The following is a 5,462-nucleotide window of genomic DNA, read 5'->3' as shown; positions in this document are numbered from 1 at the left end:
CATTGTAGGCCCTCAATGCACAAAGTGTCCCAGGCTGGCTTGCGGATTGCAGAGACTAGAAACACATTCTCCTCTTTTCCCAGACAAAGCCTGAAGAGACGAGAGGGCAAGAAACAGAAGGAAGTACTCCAGACCACATTTGAAGGAATTTATTCTCCTTTGTTTTCCTCCTTTCCTTCTTTGCAATGTGTCTATGTTTCAACAGCCAAAGATCACAGAACAAGATTGGTAGCTTCACAGATTCGGCCCTTCTTGGTCCCCTGAGCAAATCTTTGCCTCCTTCCAACTTCTGTGGAGCAGCCAGCCACCTGTTCCGAGACGCCAGCATCTGTCCCAGCCCCCACCTCTCCCTGCAGCACCGAGCTGCACTGGACCCCTGGCCAGGGCGGCTGTGTTCCTACCCCCGGGACAGCTTTGAAGCCAGGAGCTGTCGCTGCCTGTTTGTTTGTACTGAAGGCACCACGTATGGTAACAGATCATGAATAAGAAACAGGTGCCTGATTGCAGAGCAGCTGTCTCCCGCCAGCATTGACCCCTGCCAGCAGCCATCTGCAAACTCCAGGCAGCCCACCTTCTGGAAAGGCAGCAGGGTGCGGGGCACAGGCAGTGGAGGTGGCTCAGCGAGCAGGGCCTGAGCCCCTCCACATGCCAGCAACCGTGGCCGGGTCCGGGTTCAGGCCCTGGCTGTGCCACCAAGCCAGGAGACTTGCGTAAGTCCCTTAACTCTTCTGATTGTCAGTTTCCTCATCTGTAAAGTGGGTATAACAATAATTCCAAATGGGTACCCAGGATTTATATTTTTGATAAAGGTCGCTTCCATTACGGGTTTCATTTTGTTTCACTTATTTGGTTGTTCAAAAAATATTTCCTGATGGCCTACCCTGTGCCAGGCCCCATGCCGGGTGTGGCATATATGGCTGTCCGAAGAGAAGGAGCCTTCATTGTAGTTGGGGAGAAAGACATACGTCAAGTGATCCCATGGTGAAATGTTCAGTTGCAGGGTGACAAGAGCCACAAAGTCTACAAAGGACAGGTCCTCGGGGCAAGGAGAGCCTGTGATTGGGGAATTCGACCTCAAGCATCCCATGAGGAAGTGATCCTTGAGCTGCCATCTGATGAAGCACAGGTGTTAATTAAGAGAGGCGGGAAGAATGTTCTGGAGAAAGGGAACAGCTAGGACAAAACCCTGAGTCAGAAGGTAGCCCAGGGACCACGACAGTCTGCGAGGAATACGGTGCCTCCGGAGGACACAGAGCAGAAACGAGGTGGAAGAAGTCAGCAGGGACCAGATCTGTGGGCGTTCCTTGTTGGCCGAGGTACAAAGGAATTGTGTCTTTATCCTGAGAGCAATGGGAAGCATTTGCGGGCCTAACCAGGGTTTCACGAGATCGGGTTTGATGCTCTGCAGTGTTCACTCTGGCAGCTGCTTGGAGAACAGACTGGAAGGGCTTGAGGAGAAGCAGGGGCCGGAGGCTATGGCAGTGCCCTGCAGGGGATGACGGTGACTTGGAAGGGTGGTGGAGCAGGGCTGGAGAAAATGTCCAGTCGCTGGCAGTGCAGAGGGAAGGAGGGGGTTGCCATTCACCAGGGGGAGACAGGAATTACCACCCCCACTCTGGAGAGAAGAGAATCAAGCCTCAGAAAAGGGAAGCGGTCCCCGCAAATGGCAAGTGATAAGACCCGGCTCCCGACTCAGGGGTGCTGTCCCCAGGAGACCAGTGTCAGGTATCATTATGTAGGTGAGCCCTGGGTGGCTGGGTGAAGACTGGTTCCTGAGGCCAGGGCTGGCCTCTTCCCTGAGGCTCATGCTGCCCCAGGTGATGAGGGCAGCTTCTGGGCTGACCGGCCCTGTCCTCAGCCAAGGCCCAAGGGTACCAGCAGCAGGCAGGGGGGACCAAAGCTCGAGGACCAGTTGGAGACAGGACCTGGAAGGGGTGGAGAAGAAAGTTTTGGACACACACAGACCTGGTGCAAATCCTGCCTTTGCTCCCTTTTAGCCATAAGCCCCCACATCCTGCCAGTAGCTTCCTGGAGTCTAACCGGAATTGCAAGCCCTTATAACCCAGACTGGGTTCAATGAGGTCTCCAGCATCCCCTTCCTGAGACTGAGCTGCCCTATCCCTCCGAGGATGTCCTTGGGGGGTACGAGGCAGACTGTCGGGGTGGTGAGCGTCAGCGATCTCCTCCCTGCAGCCGGACATCAGGGCAGAGACGGCGGGAGTGGTCTGCTCGGTGGGGAGGATGATTTTATCAGGGCCATTGTTCTAACTTACCACTGAGCCATGATAAAACACGGACTGATTGTAGTCTATGTGAGGGTTTTTAAGCTCTCCACAGACAATGCAATTTCTCTTGCTAGACTCAGAGCAGATGGCTCCCACTGCCCTGGCCCCTCAACATCCCTCCCAGCTTCCTCCCTGCTGGGGAGGACAGGGGCAGCTTGCGGAGAGTGTTTTGGGACAGTCTTTGGGTGATGTGGTCATGTTCATTCATTCACTTACTCAACCAATCTTTATGAAGCCCTGCTAGGAGTCCAGATCAGCGTTAGATGCTGTAAATACAGGTGTGTTAGACATGATACTGCTCTTGAGCGATGCTCATTTATCCATGCCCTCATTCACTTATTCATCCAACATGGTGTTAGTTGACCACCTACTGTATGCTGGGCTCTGCATCGGGTGTGGGATAGTGCAGCCCCTTGGCCAGGCGTACTATCTGGGGTGGTTAGGCTTTCTCAGGGGGCTGGTGCTTCAGCTCCACAGGACAAATGGAAGATAGCTAGATGGAAATGGGGAACGGAGGGATTAACACGGGTTAAACTCCAGAGGTTTGAAACAACCGAAGGTGCAAAGAACCACAAGTAGTTCTATGTGGCTAGGGGAAGGGTCCGTATGGGGGACTGGGCAGGAGCTGGGCCAGAGAGAGGACAGGGGCAATATCAGAAAGGGCCTTGGATGCCAAGCTAAGAAGGGGACTTTTTACCGAAAGCCACGGAGAGACATTGAAAAGGTTTAGGCTTGGTTGAGAAAGGGGTAATAAGTAGAGACAAGCATCATCAGGTATTACAAAGATCTGGTGGCAGCATGGGGATAGGAAGCCGTGAGGAGGTTGGAACCGAGGCTGGGGGTGGAGACGAGGCAGGTGCTCAGAAGACATCAGGAAGCTGAAATCCACAAGAGGTAGCTTATCGCTTAGCCATTGCCAGAAAATGCTGCTGACCAGACCACTCCAAACCCCATGACTTACAACAACAATCATTTATTCTGGATCAGCTAAGAGGTGGCTGATCTCAGCTGGGCTTGACTGGGGCATTTTGGTCCTGCTCTGTTTGTCCCTTGCCCCCCTCCTAGGGCCAGTGCACCAATCTGGGCATGTTCTTCTCACGGCAACGAGGGCAGAGGCACAAGAGAGCAAGCCCAATCAGGTGAGCACTTTCTAAGCCTTTAGTTACGTCATCCCCTTCAACATCCCATTGGTTAAGTCATGGGCCCAAAGCCAAGGTGAAGGGGCGGGGCTATGTCCACCTTTTTAGAGGAAGAACTGCCAAATCACATGGCACAGAGCAGAGATACGGAGGCAGGGAGCAGTAATGGGCTGGAATGATCTCACTATTTCCTGCAGGCAGATGAGGGGCTGGGAGGGGTGGCAAAGAAAGGAAGGGGGGTCATGAGTGTTGCTAAGAACGTGGTACATGTCAGCCCCCTGCCTCCAAAGCTGGGACCTGGTCTGTCTGGCACCCCACAGCTAGACAATGGCTGCATCCAGCCCCTTTGGGAATTAAGCCTAAGGCAGGGCTCAGCTCTGATGCGCTGTGTGCGCAGCCTGACCACCCAGCCCCGGGCGTTCTGGGAAAAGAGCCAAACCCCTGCCCGTTACCCCCCAGCCAGACCTTCCCTGATCTGTCAGCCGTGCCCTGGGTCCCCAGCTTGTGTCACCGGGGGACTAGCTTTCCCGTCTCACCCAGACTGTGTTGATTACACACCCCGGAGGCTTGTTTTCCTCTGTGTGGGCAGAAACAGTCTCACGGCAGCTTCCAATCCTGCAAACAGAGGGCTGGGTGGGAAAAGAGGTGTGTGTATGTGTGGACGGGAGGAAGCTACTGCTTCCGTCCTCACTGGGATCCTCGGTCCCCGTCTACACATACCTCCTCCTTGCTTGCTGCCCCTCCAGACCATCTACCTGACTTCTCCAACCGCACAAGAAATGGGAAGGAGATTTAATCTCCCCTGAGGGCAACCCTGCAGCCCAGCTGGCCCAACTGGGTGACCTAGGGGATATCACCTCCCCTTTCTGCAACTGAGTTTTTGCACCTGTGAAACAGTAACATCGGTCTAGGGGACACTCAATGCTTACCTGAACACTCATGTGATGTTAAGTGCCATCCTGTCTTAAGTGCTTGGCAAATATTAACTCATTTAATTATCATGATGACACTTCAAGTCTCCCAGTGTTACAGAGGGGTCACTGAGGCACAGAAGGGTTAAGTGATTTCCCCCCAGAACACACAGCCAGGGAATGAGAGAGTCAGGGCTTGAACCCAGCAGTTCAGTGCCAGAGTGCACATTTAACCACCTGATAACATGGCCAGTTGCTTTCCTCTCCTCTCCGAATTTCTAGAAGGACTGGCCTCTTGGGGTCATGCTAGTCCCATGCCTTTATTACCTTCTGAGTTCCTTTTGCGGGTTGAATTGTGTCCCCCAAAATGATATGCACAAGTCCTAGCCCCTGATATGTGGACATGACCTTCCTGGGGAGCGGGTCTTTGCAGATGTAATCAGGCTGAGTTGAGAACGGGCCCTAATCAGTGGCGGATGTCTTTGTAAGAGAAAGGAGAGGGGAATTTGGAGACAGGCACACCAAGACACAGAGACACACAGGGAAGACGTCCGAGGGAGACAGAGGCACAGCCCAGTCATAAAGTGTAGGAAGGCAAAGAATGGCCAGGAGCCACCGGGGTGCAGACGACAGGGAAGGCTCCTTCCCTAAGCCTTCAGAGGGAGCAAGGCCCTGCAGACACTTGATCTTGGATGTCTAGCCTCCGGAACTGTGAGAGAATAAATGTCTCTTCTTTTAAGTCTCTAATTTTGTGATCGTCTGTCACAGCAGCCCTGGGAACCTGAGACACCGAGTAAGGAAATCTTGGGGCTTTAAGCAGAGGCAGCTCTGGAAAACACCTCCGAGCAGGCAGGCTTCTCAACCCAGCCAGTTCTTGTCTCAGATCCTCTGTCTCTGGCCACCTCGTGTTTCTCCTTACGGCCTTATCACCATGCATCCAGGCTGACCTTGAATCCCGGAGAATTTGGGTCCTAGAACTCCAGCGTGGGGTGGCTGAGTAGAAAGGATGAATCTGGAAATGGCCTGGATAGGGGGGGCAGAGATCTTGAACTTCATGGGGCTGAGAACCGGGCTTTGGGGAAGGCTTGGAATTCTAAATGGCTATGTCCCTTAAGCCCTAGTCCTTG

The sequence above is a fragment of the Prionailurus viverrinus genome, chromosome C1 (assembly GCF_022837055.1).
Source record: "Prionailurus viverrinus isolate Anna chromosome C1, UM_Priviv_1.0, whole genome shotgun sequence".
In the NCBI taxonomy this organism is placed as follows: Eukaryota; Metazoa; Chordata; class Mammalia; order Carnivora; family Felidae; genus Prionailurus; species Prionailurus viverrinus.
This window is presented reverse-complemented; position numbering follows the sequence as displayed.